General features: G+C 40.7%; 1 protein-coding gene and 1 long non-coding RNA gene across 8 annotated transcripts in view; both read left to right on the top strand.

Annotated features, from left to right (window-relative positions):
- Positions 1 to 15,781, top strand: part of Grm3 (glutamate metabotropic receptor 3) — a 245,305-nt gene that overhangs the window by 98,272 nt on the left and 131,252 nt on the right. The window lies entirely within an intron of this gene.
- Positions 2,920 to 15,781, top strand: part of LOC148006238 (uncharacterized) — a 901,378-nt gene continuing 888,516 nt past the window's right edge. Inside the window, exon 1 of the long non-coding RNA XR_015686336.1 lies at positions 2,920 to 4,728. This is a non-coding gene — a long non-coding RNA (uncharacterized LOC148006238). The remainder of the gene's footprint in view (positions 4,729 to 15,781) is intronic.

The following is a 15,781-nucleotide window of genomic DNA, read 5'->3' on the forward strand; positions in this document are numbered from 1 at the left end:
TAGGGTAATTCAAGCATTTGGGCTAATAGCCACTTATCAATGAGTGCATACCATGTATGTCTTTCTGTGATTGGGTTAGCTCACTCAGGATGATGTTTTCCAGTTCCAACCATTTGCCTACGAATTTCATATAGTCGTTGTTTTTGATAGCTGAGTAATATTCCATTGTGTAGATGTACCACATTTTCTGTATCCATTCCTCTGTTGAAGGGCATCTGGGTTCTTTCCAGCTTCTGGCTATTATAAATAAGGCTGCGATGAACATAGTGGAGCACGTGTCTCTTTTATATGTTGAGGCATTTTTTGGGTATATGCCCAAGAGAGGTATATAGCTGGATCCTCAGGCAGTTCAATGTCCAATTTTCTGAGGAACCTCCAGACTGATTTCCAGAATGGTTTTACCAGTCTGCAATCCCACCAACAATGGAGGAGTGTTCCTCTTTCTCCACATCCTCGCCAGCATCTACTGTCACCTGAGTTTTTGATCTTAGCCATTCTCACTGGTGTGAGGTGAAATCTCAGGGTTGTTTTGATTTGCATTTCCCTTATGACTAAAGATGTTGAACATTTCTTTAGGTGTTTCTCAGCCATTCGGCATTCCTCAGCTGTGAATTCTTTGTTTAGCTCTGAACCCCATTTTTTAATAGGGTTATTTGTTTCCCTGCGGTCTAACTTCTTGAGTTCTTTGTATATTTTGGATATAAGGCCTCTATCTGTTGTAGGATTGGTAAAGATCTTTTCCCAATCTGTTGGTTGCCGTTTTGTCCTAACCACAGTGCCTTACAGAAGCTTTGCAGTTTTATGAGATCCCATTTGTCGATTCTTGATCTTAGAGCGTAAGCCATTGGTGTTTTGTTCAGGAAATTTTTTCCAGTGCCCATGTGTTCCAGATGCTTCCCTAGTTTTTCTTCTATTAGTTTGAGTGTGTCTGGTTTGATGTGGAGGTCCTTGATCCACTTGGACTTAAGCTTTGTACAGGGTGATAAGCATGGATCGATCTGCATTCTTCTACATGTTGCCCTCCAGTTGAACCAGCACCATTTGCTGAAAATGCTATCTTTTTTCCATTGGATGGTTTTGGTTCCTTTGTCAAAAATCAAGTGACCATAGGTGTGTGGGTTCATTTCTGGGTCTTCAATTCTATTCCATTGGTCTCTGTACCAATACCATGCAGTTTTTATCACTATTGCTCTGTAATACTGCTTGAGTTCAGGGATAGTGATTCCCCCTGAAGTCGTTTTATTGTTGAGGATAGCTTTAGCTATCCTGGGTTTTTTGTTATTCCAGATGAATTTGCAAATTGTTCTGTCTAACTCTTTGAAGAATTGGATTGGTATTTTGATGGGGATTGCATTGAATCTGTAGATTGCTTTTGGTAAAATGGCCATTTTTACTAAATTAATCCTGCCAATCCATGAGCATGAGAGATCTTTCCATCTTCTGAGGTCTTCTTCAATTTCTTTCCTCAGTGTCTTGAAGTTCTTATTGTACAGATCTTTTACTTGCTTGGTTAAAGTCACACCGAGGTACTTTATATTATTTGGGTCTATTATGAAGGGTGTCGTTTCCCTAATTTCTTTCTCGGCTTGTTTCTCTTTTGTATAGAGGAAGGCAACTGATTTCTTTGAGTTAATTTTATACCCAGCCACTTTGCTGAAGTTGTTTATCAGCTTTAGTAGTTCTCTGGTGGAACTTTTGGGATCACTTAAATATACTATCATGTCATCTGCAAATAGTGATATTTTGACCTCTTCTTTTCCGATCTGTATTCCCTTGATCTCCTTTTGTTGTCTGATGGCTCTGGCTAGAACTTCAAGAACTATATTGAATAAGTAGGGAGAGAGTGGGCAGCCTTGTCTAGTCCCTGATTTTAGTGGGATTGCTTCAAGTTTCTCTCCATTTAGTTTAATGTTAGCAACTGGTTTGCTGTATATGGCTTTTACTATGTTTAGGTATGGGCCTTGAATTCCTATTCTTTCCAGGACTTTTATCATGAAGGGGTGTTGAATTTTGCCAAATGCTTTCTCAGCATCTAATGAAATGATCATGTGGTTCTATTCTTTCAGTTTGTTTATATAATGGATCACGTTGATGGTTTTCCGTATATTAAACCATCCCTGCATGCCTGGGATGAAGCCTACTTGATCATGGTGGATGATTGTTTTGATGTGCTCTTGAATTCGGTTTGCCAGAATTTTATTGAGTATTTTTGCATCGATATTCATAAGGGAAATTGGTCTGAAGTTCTCTTTCTTTGTTGTGTCTTTGTGTGGTTTAGGTATAAGAGTAATTGTGGCTTCGTAGAAGGAATTCGGTAGTGCTCCACCTGCTTCAATTTTGTGGAATAGTTTGGATAATATTGGTATGAGGTCTTCTATGAAGGTTTGATAGAATTCTGCACTAAACCCGTCTGGACCTGGGCTCTTTTTGGTTGGGAGACCTTTAATGACTGCGTCTATTTCCTTAGGAGTTATGGGGTTGTTTAACTGGTTTATCTGTTCCTGATTTAACTTCGATACCTGGTATCTGTCTAGGAAATTGTCCATTTCCTGAAGATTTTCAAGTTTTGTTGAATATAGGTTTTTATAGTAAGATCTGATGATTTTTTGAATTTCCTCTGAGTCTGTAGTTATGTCTCCCTTTTCATTTCTGATTTTATTAATTTGGACGCATTCTCTGTGTCCTCTCGTTAGTCTGGCTAAGGGTTTATCTATCTTGTTGATTTTCTCAAAGAACCAACTTTTGGTTCTGTTGATTCTTTCTATGGTCCTTTTTGTTTCGACTTGGTTGATTTCAGCTCTGAGTTTGATTATTTCCTGCCTTCTACTCCTCCTGGGTGTATTTGCTTCTTTTTGTTCTAGAGCTTTTAGGTGTGCTGTCAAGCTGCTGACATATGCTCTTTCCTGTTTCTTTCTGCAGGCACTCAGCGCTATGAGTTTTCCTCTTAGCACAGCTTTCATTGTGTCCCATAAGTTTGGGTATGTTGTATCTTCATTTTCATTAAATTCTAAAAAGTTTTTAATTTCTTTCTTTATTTCTTCCTCGACCAGGTTATCATTGAGTAGAGCATTGTTCAATTTCCACGTATATGTGGGCATTCTTCCCTTATTGTTATTGAAGACCAGTTTTAGGCCGTGGTGGTCCGATAGCACGCATGGGATTATTTCTATCTTTCTGTACCTGTTGAGGCCCGTTTTTTGACCAATTATATGGTCAATTTTGGAGAAAGTACCATGAGGAGCTGAGAAGAAGGTATATCCTTTTGCTTTAGGATAGAATGTTCTATAAATATCCGTTAAGTCCATTTGGCTCATGGCTTCTCTTAGTCTGTCGACATCACTGTTTAATTTCTGTTTCCATGATCTGTCCATTGATGAGAGTGGTGTGTTGAAATCTCCCACTATTATTGTGTGAGGTGCAATGTGTGCTTTGAGCTTTAGTAAGGTTTCTTTTACGTATGTAGGTGCCCTTGTATTTGGGGCATAGATATTTAGGATTGAGAGTTCATCTTGGTGGATTTTTCCTTTGATGAATATGAAGTGTCCTTCCTTATCTTTTTTGATGACATTTAGTTGGAAATTGATTTTATTTGATATTAGAATGGCTACTCCAGCTTGCTTCTTCTGACCATTTGCTTGGAAAGTTGTTTTCTAGCCTTTCACTCTGAGGTAGTGTCTGTCTTTGTCTCTGAGGTGTGTTTCCTGTAGGCAGCAGAATGCAGGGTCCTCGTTGCGTATCCAGTTTGTTAATCTATTTCTTTTTATTGGGGAGTTGAGGCCATTGATATTGAGAGATATTAAGGAATAGTGATTATTGCTTCCCTTTATATTCATATTTGGATGTGAGGTTATGTTTGTGTGCTTTCATTCTCTTTGTTTTGTTGCCAAGACGATTAGTTTCTTGCTTCTTCTAGGGTATAGCTTGCCTCCTTATGTTGGGCTTTACCATTTATTATCCTTTGTAGTGCTGGATTTGTGGAAAGATATTGTGTAAATTTGGTTTTGTCATGGAATATCTTGGTTTCTCCATCAATGTTAATTGAGAGTTTTGCTGGATACAGTAACCTGGGCTGGCATTTGTGTTCTCTTAGGGTCTGTATAACATCAGTCCAGGATCTTCTGGCCTTCATAGTTTCTGGCGAGAAGTCTGGTATGATTCTGATAGGTCTCCCTTTATATGTTACTTGACCTTTTTCCCTTACTGCTTTTAATATTCTTTCTTTATTTTGTGCGTTTGGTGTTTTGACAATTATGTGACGGGAGGTGCTTCTTTTCTGGTCCAATCTATTTGGAGTTCTGTAGGCTTCTTGTATGTCTATGGGTATCTCTTTTTTTAGGTTAGGGAAGTTTTCTTCTATGATTTTGTTGAAGATATTTACTGGTCCTTTGAGCTGGGAGTCTTCACTCTCTTCTATACCTATTATCCTTAGGTTTGATCTTCTCATTGAGTCCTGGATTTCCTGTATGTTTTGGACCAGTAGCTTTTTCTGCTTTACATTATCTTTGACAGTTGAGTCAATGATTTCTATGGAATCTTCTGCTCCTGAGATTCTCTCTTCCATCTCTTGTATTCTGTTGGTGAAGCTTGTATCTACAGCTCCTTGTCTCTTCTTTTAGTTTTCTATATCCAGGGTTGTTTCCATGTGTTCTTTCTTGATTGCTTCTATTTCCATTTTTAATTCCTTCAACTGTTTGATTGTGTTTTCCTGGAATTCTTTCAGGGATTTTTGTGTCTCCTCTCTATGGGCTTCTACTTGTTTATTTATGTTTTCCTGGAATTCTTTCAGGGATTTTTGTGTCTCCTCTCTATGGGCTTCTACTTGTTTATTTATGTTTTCCTGGAATTCTTTCAGGGATTTTTGCGATTCTTTCAGGCATTTTTGCGATTCCTCTCTGTAGGCTTCTACTTGTTCTCTAAGGGAGTTCTTCACGTCTTTCTTGAAGTCCTCCAGCATCATGATCAAAAATGATTTTGGTACTAGATCTTGCTTTTCTGGTGTGTTTGGATATTCCATGTTTGTTTTGGTGGGAGAATTGGGCTCCGATGATGGCATGTAGTCTTGGTTTCTGTTGCTTGGGTTCCTGCGCTTGCCTCTTGCCATCAGATTATCTCTAGTGTTACTTTGTTCTGCTATTTCTGACAGTGGCTAGACTGTCCTATAAGCCTGTGTGTCAGGAGTGCTGTAGACCTGTTTTCCTCTCTTTCAGTCAGTTATGGGGACAGAGTGTTTTGCTTTCCGGCGTGTGGTTTTTCCTCTCTACAGGTCTTCAGCTGTTCCTGTGGGCCTGTGTCTGCCCACGGGCTCTCTGCAGCGGCAGCAACCAGGAAGACCTGTGCAGCCTCTGGGAGCTTCAGTGCACCAGGGTTCCAGTTGGTCTTTGGCTTTTTCCTCTGGCGTCCGAGATGTGTGTGCAGAGAGCAGTCTCTTCTGGTTTCCCAGGCTTGTCTGCCTCTCTGAAGGTTCAGCTCTCCCTCCCACGGGATTTGGGTGCAGAGAACTGTTTATCCAGTCTGTTTCCTTCTGGTTCTGGTGGTGTCTCAGGCACAGGGGTCCTGCCGCTCCTGGGCCCTCCCCCATGGGAGCCCAGAGGCCTTATACAGTTTCCTCTTGGGCCAGGGATGTGGGCAGGGGTGAGCAGTGTTGGTGGTCTCTTCCGCTCTGCAGCCTCAGGAGTGCCCACCTGACCAGGCGGTTGGGTCTCTCTCTCACAGAGTCTGGGGGCAGAGAGCTGCTGCGGGCTGGGATCCGCGGGTGTGGGACTTCCGGTAAACACAGAACGTGCCCGGTTCTACAGGAATTCTGCTTCCCTGTGTCCCAAGCTCACCAGGCAGCTTTCTTGCAGCAGAAAAGTTGGTCTTACCTGTGGTCCCGGGGCTCAAGTTCGCTGGTGGGGTGCTGCCCACGGGCTCTCTGCAGCGGCAGCAACCAGGAAGACCTGTGCCGCCGTTTCCAGGAGCTTCAGTGCACCAGGGTTCCAGATGGTCTTTGGCTTTTTCCTCTGGCGTCCGAGATGTGTGTGCAGAGAGCAGTCTCTTCTGGTTTCCCAGGCTTGTCTGCTGGCATTAATATTCTATATGGGCAATTTTTCAGTTATCCTAAATATGAGTATTGATGGTACATGTGTGATATAATGTGAGGCACAAGGATGCAAAGATGATATCTCTGGCTGTGAAGAACCTACAAGTGAAGAGGGAAAAAATCATAAATAAATAGTCTTTAAAGCAATGTGAACGAAGAGCAGAAATTCCAAGTCCTCTAAGCATAGGGAAGGCACACAATCAAGCATAAGGCAAATTTATGCTATAGCTATAATGGGGAAAGCATCTACAACAGATCACATTGAAAACTGGAAAGCTTATCCTGGCTGCAGAAACAGTCATTAATGTCTGAAGAGTGTGGTCAGTTCAAGGTGATTTGAGCAGAAGATTTTAATTCAGAGATATGACATAAGAATAATGAGACTAGTAAGAACAGAAACAAAAATAACAGCTACAATTTTTAACATTTAATATGTGGTAGGCAAGATCCCAAGGACTAATTTTATATTTGCAAAAGTCCATTGGAGAAAAGTAAGACTTGAAATAACTCAGCTTTCCAATGATCACAAGCAGTAGAGTGTATGATAGCTGGAGAGGAGGGAAAGAAGTGCCTATGGAAGACCATCCTGAGTGGTGACCGTTTCACAGAAGAGTAATAGCTGACTGACATTCAGCACTGAGTTTGGCAAGAGGAACAGACTGGCAAGATGAATTCTGTGGACTCCAAAAGTTTTAGCTTCCAAATCCAAATGGAAACCACAAGGCTATGAAGTAAAACTAAGTCTGAAAAAATTAAAAATAGAAAAAGTCTCCATGGGAGAAGTGATTAGAACACAGGCAGTGGCGGCTGAGAATGTGGAAGCTCACTCCCTAGAGAACCAGTTTTCCAGTCTATGAAACAAGGGCTTAGTTTAAACTCTGGAAATAGTGCACATGGGTCTCTTCTCATTCTTCCCCAGAGAACCAGACAGGAATGTACCAGCACGTGGGGAACATCTATAATGCCTGGGGGACTGAACCAACATTCACGAGTTAAAAGTAGATGGATAATGATATAATCTTAAAGGTCTTCTGGGAAAGATAAAGGTTGATTTAGGGTTGTAAAAAGTACCAGTTCTCTGGAGGCAGGCATGGTAGAATATACCTATAATCCTAACACTTGGGTAGATGAGATAAAGGGATAGTGAGTTCAAGGCTAGCCTAGACTACATAGTGCTTATCTATGCCTATATACTCCCTCACTATCTCCAACTCTGTGCCTCCCTCATTCCGTGTGTGTGTGTGTGTGTGTGTGTGTGTGTGTATCTGTGTGTGTGTCTGTGTGTGTGTGTCTGTGTGTGTATATGTGTGTGTATCTGTGTGTGTGTGTGTGTGTCTGTGTGTCTGTGTGACTTATAAGACAGTAAAAGTGAAGGGATTACTAGTGAAACAAAGATGTCATAGGGAAACAACAATCCCGTTTCCTGAAGCTATGTTAATTAAAGCGAGTAGCTATGAAAAGAGCTCCAGGTTGAGGAATCAAGAGTATATGGTAGAATAGAGAGAGCCATGGATGATTCTAAGATGATAAAGAGGCATTAAAACATCTAGGTTTTAATTGTCCAGGGATGAGAAAAAGATGGTTTGAAAAATCAGTTAAGCCCTAATTACATATTATGTATATCTCCAAGCCCTTTGGTCCCTCTGTCATTCCCAGTACTCTCTGGTTTGGGCCATTTCATTATTAAGTTAGTTGCTTCTCTGAGAGCAATGCCAGGCAAGTAGAAGGCAAGTTTACTCATCACTTCTACTTGTTAACAATTCCACCATTTTTTTAATCTTTATTAACTTGAGTATTTCTTATTTACATTTCGATTGTTATTCCCCTTCCCGGTTTCTGGGCCAACATCCCCCTAACCCCTCCCCCTCCGCCATTTTAAAGTGCTGGTTAAACGGAATTAGGAAATGACTCCTCCGTTCTGTCTCTCTTTCCTCTTTCTTTTTATCAGTAACACGGATCCTGAGAACACTATAAATTCCTCACCAACATCTTAGAGTTAGGTAAACCAAACTGTATCTGAATTGGACTGAATGAAACAATATAGTACGGAAGAATACTGAGAGAGTATTCCACGTACTCCAGGCATGATTCAAAGAGATACATGTACTCTCACCCATCTCCTCCTCCTTTTCTACATGAGTTCAAAGCTTCCCTGCCTTCAGGTCAGTCAAAGAGCAAAGAGAGCATGAGAGTTATTTCACTGGAGGCTTGCCTAAGCTGCAGCTTGACCTCATCCTTCCACTGTCATAGCCAGTTGTAAAGCATGCAGAAAACACAGTCTGCTATATGTACTTAAATTTGGTGGCTACTTAGCATGCCACAACTCTTACATACACATGTTCTTCCTTTTGATATACTGAAAGTTTTAAGTGTGTGTGTGTGTGTGTGTGTGTGTGTGTGTGTGTGTGTGTTAATTCAGCTCATTATCTAAACAGGGTCATCAGAAAAACACAGGTGTTTCAGTAGGTGATTAAAGCTACTCAAATTGCCCCAGAGGCATCAGTGGTGGGTGGCAGCGGAAGTTCCTTGCTACCTTGCCCAATGTTCTAGATTCCCAAATGAAAGACAAACACAAAACTTTATTATGCCCTAAGCAGTACAATGGTAGGACCACTTCCAAACTTCCACGCAGCTCTCACACGCTCCCCTCCAATATTTCTGACTTATTGCATACTAAATACCTGTATTTCATGCTGGTTGTCCTGGACTCAGGACTGCAACCCTGCTGGGTCACGATCCCCAACTCTTACACGTTGGCTGTCTCTCTGTCCTGCCCTTCTCAGGCCTGATCATTCTGCTTTCCTAGCATGGCGGTTCTCCTTTCTCCCTCCATCCCCTTGCCCATGAATTCTAAAGTCACACCACTGTCTCCCTGCCCAACCACTGGCCATTGGCAACTTTATTTACCAATCAGAACCAACTAGAGTCAGGAACTCTCATGTCCTACATCCGGATTCTCGTGCAGGTTTGGGAATCCAATTAACATAACACAAATGTTAGACCCAATCCACAACACACAGGTTTTCTCCCTGTTTCAGAAATCCTAAGTTACTATAACTAGTAACTTGACAAATGTGATCGTCTCTGTGGATCTTTAGTAGACAACTGCTAGGTAAGATTTTAATTCAGCAAGAGAGCAGCACCTTGAGCTTGAGATGAAGAACATGCATGATTTTGAAGAAATTATTTGAGTCATGATTGTGTCTTTTCGAAAGACCAACCCGATGCCTATATGTCATGTGCAGAAATTACCATACTCAACATTCAAAACACTTTGAGAGTGTTATGGATGATAAGTATGGCCTTGGAAAAATAAACTGACTCAAGAACACCAAAGGTTAAGCATCTAAGCTCTGAAAGGCCTGAAAAATCTCATATTGTGCAGGTGCTGACATATAACAGACTATTCTGAATGCAAACCACTTGCTTTACAGAACAGAAATAATAATACACACCTCACACATTTCTTAAAAACCATCAATGACCCAGTGAATGAAGCATATTAACAATGCCAATCATGAAACGATATGTTCCATTTGTAGTCACTGTTATTTGTCCCATTAAATAGCCGCTTTCTCAACATGAGCTTCAGCCTTCAAACCAGCTTGCTTTGTTCATCCTCAAAAAAAAAAAAAAAATACACCCAAGAAGAATCCAATAAAAATTCTTTCTGACACATCTCTCTAAGATACACAGACCTCCAGAAATTTGCTAGCAGTTAATATGAATTCAAACATTCTATGCAGGGAGAGGCCGTAAGGTAAAAATAAACAAGTTCTATAGAGAGGCTTCGGGGAAAGAGGGGATGAAATATAATGGCAGATCTCTAATGAAACAGCCCGTCGTCTAATCTATAAGTTCGCAGGCGAGGAGGGTAAAGACTCACATTAGGATTTCAGCATGCTCCAATTAGTTCTGTGTGAAGTCTGTGGTGCACTCTTCCCTCCTCATTTAGATGCTCCCTTGTCAGATCTGCCGTTAGAGCGGGTCACGGATTTAGCAGTTTTATTTTGCTGGGAATATTTTTGTAGGCAGCATAATAGTGGTGCAGTTAATGGCTGTGGTTGAATGAAAGACGAGAAGGTTACAAGCGAAGGGAGTCATTCCTTTATTTATATTCCCTGTGAACCAACAGGAAACAATCGAATGCAGCTCCAGATAGCTGGCTCTTTATTTCATTATCTTATTTAACTTTACTTAAACACTGTAACATCCTGTAAAAAGGGAGATTCTCTATCCCATTTGGTCAACAAATGAAATGAAGGGGGGGTAAATGAATCTGAAAACCACACCCTTCATGAGACCTAAACCTGGTCTCCCTGTGCAGTGTACAAATGATTGAGCTGAAAAGTTTAATTCGTGAAAGGAAAAGCTCATAATACAATAGAAATTAAATAAAAGTATTAATTGGGTGATTCAATAAATTATGCAGAGAATTTCCTCACCATTGGGCTAGAAAATAAATTTCACCTACAGTTTAAGAAATTTTACCAGCTCCTGAGCTCATATTTGCCAGAAGGTAGAATGGGAGGGCAACATTATTTCCTAGGAAAGATGCTGGTTAAGCATCTTTGACTGTCTTATACCATGTCGCTCTTCCTACACCTGCACTGCATACTGAAACTCTGAGCCTTCCTTTTGCCTTTTATCCAATCCTTTCATATAAGTCTTAAGAACTCATGACATTAGCCATGTACCTGGTGTCTACTTGAAATTCTACCAAATGACTCAGGAAACATCCAGCGCTGATAAAACTGTCAACAGGGAGAATGACCAAAGAACTAAAACACAAAAATAAATGTAGTGGGAGTTTTGGCTGCCCATTTTGTGTTCCTGCCTGGTCCCACCCACATACCCACCCAGGAGCTATCTTGGATCCATGAAAAGAAAACATACACACCAGTTATTCATAAAATGTCTTGGCTATCTCAATGACTGGGCACTCCTAAATCTTACCCTGCTACTCTAGGCCCAGTCAAACTAGAAAATTTACAGGAATAGTTGGCTTATCTCCTCTGCTACTGTGTCCCCTTCTCCCCTCTTCCAGTCTCCTGACTCTCCCTTCAACCTACTCCAAGCAGTTCTCAGTGTTCTGCCCCATGCTCAGCCATTGACTACTGTGACATATGGCCTTTTTACCTAAGGGCTTCAGTTAAACTATAGGCATTAGACTATCACCAAGTATGTTGGAAAGCTGAAAGAGAAATCATGAATGATTTATAATTCTAAGAAACTACATAGGGAAAATTAGGAGAAGAATTCATTAGATTATTGATACTATATCTAACCTTGTACTCAGGTAAAACTAGGTAGGCAGGAAGGACTTCGTTTATTTAAAGGAAATGAGACAAATCAATGGCTTGCAAAGAATGGTGGCAGATCAGCACCATCCACATAAGCGCAGAGCTCACCAAAGAACGTATGTTTCAATCCCAGGCCAGGTTTCCTATCTTAGAACCTTGGGGATGGACTCTAGCAACCTGGATGATTTTGATCTTGAGAATAATTCATGTAACATGAGCTGTATACATACATCCCTGGAAAATTGAAATGAAAACTGAGCCATACACACTCCTAGAAGGAAGACATAATAGATTCATTACCCGAGTGCAAGGGGAAATGGTTAACCTGCTTAGTCCAGTTTGCATGCTCTCATTTCCTTTTTCAGTTTCCCTATTTCCAAAATGAGACTAACTAATATCATCTAGCTTACTAGAAGCTATTTGTATTAATAAGATATGCCTAACACAACTGTAAACATTTAGAAATATTAAGTCAAAACATGCAAACCTCAACAAAATGCCAAAGGCATGATCAAATTTAATCAAGTAAACTGTGAGAAAACCCAAAGATGAGAAGGAAAAGCCAATAAATATGAAATTATGGGAAAAAAACAGCAAAGCAAGAAGAAATGAGAACATTTAGAAAATGTCTTTTAAAATTCCAATTGAGAAGAAATAAGAATGGTAACTATGAAAATCTGCTCATCATTCCATGGTACATCTTCCAGTTTAATAAGGAAAAAAAATGAATGTAACCTGTCTTTAAAATAACTCATTCCAGACACAACTCCAGCTGTCTGAAAACTGTAAAAGAAATATAAGACAACAAAATATCTCACAGTAATACTTTCTTGGGTCAAAGGTTTCCAGAAAGACAGGTAGAAGGCAAGAATTTTTAACAAAATAACAATCTTGAAACCATGATAGGAAATGTAAAGGAAGACCTAACCAGAATAAAATTACTAACCTCTTTGTCCATCTGAAATCAAATTTCAGGAAAAGGTCTGTAACCCTTCAAATCAAGTGAATCTGAAAGTTTCCCGAAAGCGTTAGATATTTAAAATTCTTATTATAGCAGATGTGGGCTGAGGTGATTTCCATGAATCCTTGGACCACTTCAAAATTCAATCTAATAAGTGGCTGACAGCTCATCAGCACAGAAGCAGGGCTGTTACAAGGTTTCCTAACTCACCGACTTCATTCCACCAAGATCATGCTGTTGATACCTGTATCCTTCCTTCCAGAGGGATGAGAATGACTTTTCACTACATCGTTACTCGTGTGCCATGGTATATAGCATGACAGCTAGGGACAGATTTCTCAGCTTGTGTGCTTCTTGTCTACTCTGACCTTGCAAAAAGACAACGAAAGGAACACATGGGTACGTGCGGATGACTGTGTCATTCAGGTAGTGTCAACAGTCTTCCCGTGAAACTAGGATAACACCTCACACAATGTTCTCCTGGACCCTTTGCACTCAGACTCACTGACAGCGTGCAAACATCTCACCCGCTTGACAAAACAGAGTCTGAGTTAGAGGAGAGAGGTACATGTGCTACAGCATTTGCTAAAGTACAGGAGAACGTTGCTAAGTCACCTAAATAAAAGGTGTTTCGGAAGAACCACCAGCAGATGGTAGGACAGTTGAGTTCAGCTTCAGGCTTCATGATTACCTTCTAGGCCTAAAGCAAGCCTACTTCTGGCTGCCGTTCCTCTAAGGATAAAGAGCGAACCACATTAGTGGCTATGGATGGGACACACTGGAAAGCTTTTAAGTGGATTTCAGGGTATAATCCAGACCTTTCCATTCGGAATCTCAAGAAATATACCCCAGGATACCTAATTTATTTTTTTAAATCAGCTATGAAATTGCTGTAATTTGCCAGGTTAGATGATCACTAAGGGGACTATTTCTGTTGCATGTTATTTTTCTAATATTAATAACCATGTAATGGGTAGAGAGAGATGATTTTTCACTCGAAGGAAGGAAGGAAGGAAGGAACGAAAGAGGGAGGGAGGGAAGGGGAAGAAGGAAGGAAGGAAGGGAGGAAGGAAGGAAGGAACTTAAACAAGAGCTGAGATGTAGCTTAGTAAAGGAGCAAGGATAAGGACTTAAGCTCAGGTCCAGCACCAACATAAAAGCCAGGTATGGTGACACATATCCACAGTGCTGGGCATAAGAGGAGGCAGTGCTCATTGGCCAGATGTCTAGCCAGACCACTGAGTTCAGGAATCCTTGAGAAACCCAGCAACTTCTGGCTTCCACATGCACACATGCACACATGCACACATGCACACATGCACACAGGCACACAGGCACACAGGCACACAGGCACACACACACACACACACACACATACACACACACAGGCACACCTTGTGTGCACATGCAAACATCTATGTGAGCACAAAAATATATCATACACATTCATGCGTGCATGCACACATGTGAGTACACACACACACACACACACACACACACACACACACATATTTAAAAAATAACCCTAACCTTGTCTGTAAATAGGAAGGACTGTTGTCCAATTGTGCTGATTATCATACCACCCGTTAGCTTAGGGACTCAAACTGATGAGCAGAAGGACACTCTGATTTTTCTTGTGAACCCAAGATTCAGACAGAGGTTGGGACAAAGCACCTATTTCCTGGATCACTATCATCCGAGGCTATAGGCCAAAATCACTTGGAGATTCATCTCTATACAGAACTGACAGTGGAGTGTGGCAGTCTGCTGGAACCCTCCCGATCCTGTCAGCTGAAATGTATCACTACTACATGTGTCACTCTTATATGTGTCACTCTTACATGTGTCTGTCTTACATGTGTCTCTTTTCGTGGCTGTGTCACTCTTACATGTGTCACTCTTACATGTGTCACTATTACATGTGTCTCTCTTCATGACTATGTAGTTTCATCCCAAGTACTTGATTTCTAAAGATAAACTTCCCTAAAAAGAGGAACAGGCAGGAAAGAATAGGAACCTCGTCACCTTTTACAATGTGTGTCACTAGGTCACTCTCAGCTGTGGCATTTCCCTCTACCCAAGAAGAAGTCAGAAAAGTCCATCTATGCTGAGGGGGAAGGAAAATATGTGTCTTTCTTAAGTGGCTTTCTTGAGGTTCAAACTGTAACTTATGACGATAGACCATGTGCTTGCTACCTGTGAAGATGGAGCAGTGAGGTACTGGCAGAGGGAAGGGAAAAGAAAGACAGTTTGGGGAAGGGGTATTCTGTCCTGGCAAGAAATAAGATGTGAAATATTTGAGATAGAATAGTTGATGTTGTAAGAAGCAAGCTAGATCTGTACAGCATATACAGGAACAGAAAAACTCGAAAATCAGGCAGCAGAATTTAGACATGTTCAGGGATAGGTTTTGAGCAGTGATGTCTTTTAATTCTTTCTCCTAAAGAAAAATGCAAAGTGCTTAAATGTGACCTTTGCAAAGCACTTTAATAAAAACATTTAATAGGTCCAGAGAAATGACGTGCAATTCTCCTCTTCCTGGCTTCCATAGCTATAAACTCTAAAAGGAGAATGGGGGTACCTTGATAATAGCTACTGCGTTCTTAAATGCAGTGTTTTATTTCAATATCTGAAGACACTCAGAGATGGGTATTTTTATCACATTTTACAGATGATGCGCCTTGAGTTCAGACATATTAAATAAGTTGCTTACATTTAGATATTGTATAATTCACAAAGCAGTGATTGAGACATGTGTATGCTTACAAGATGAGAATTCTTTTGACTATGTCATGTTATATGGGCCCTTAAAAGTGTGTGAACATAGAATGGTTCTTGAAAAATAATTAATAAGATAGAAGTTCCTTTCTGATAATCTTGAATTTCAGTAACAGAAAATGAATATGATAGAAAAATTCAAATATAATCCTGTGCTTCAAATTTGGGCTAAAGCTTTTGGGAAGAAATAGAAAAGCCCAGCGCTTTCATCTCTCCGCCTACACACAGGAACTTAGACCTAAATGATTTAGGCACACATACCCTCTTAAGAGCCAAAAGGCATAAAATAAAACTTAAAAGTATTCATGGGCTTTACTTTTCCCTTTATATAGGACAATACTTACCATAAAGCCTCATCATAGTTCCTCTCTCTTGAAGCTGCTGTTTCTACATTTTCTAATTTAGCCTTAAATACTAGCCTGCATCTTCCTGCACCGAGGAATAACTAAAATGTCCCTAATAAGAAAAGAGAGAAGAGAGAAAGAAGGAAAAGAAGGAGAAGGCAAGAGGAAGAAAGAGAAGAAGAGAATAGGAGGGAGAGAGGAAGGGAGAGAAGAAGGAAGGGGGAAGAGAACTGGAGGAAGGAAAAAGAAGAAAGGATAGGAGAGAGGGAGGGAGGAAGGGAGGAAGGGAGGAAGGGAGAGGTGAGGGTGAGGGAGG

Source organism: Rattus norvegicus, chromosome 4 (genome assembly GCF_021556685.1).
Source record: "Rattus norvegicus strain SHRSP/BbbUtx chromosome 4, alternate assembly SHRSP_T2T, whole genome shotgun sequence".
Lineage (NCBI taxonomy): Eukaryota > Metazoa > Chordata > Mammalia > Rodentia > Muridae > Rattus > Rattus norvegicus.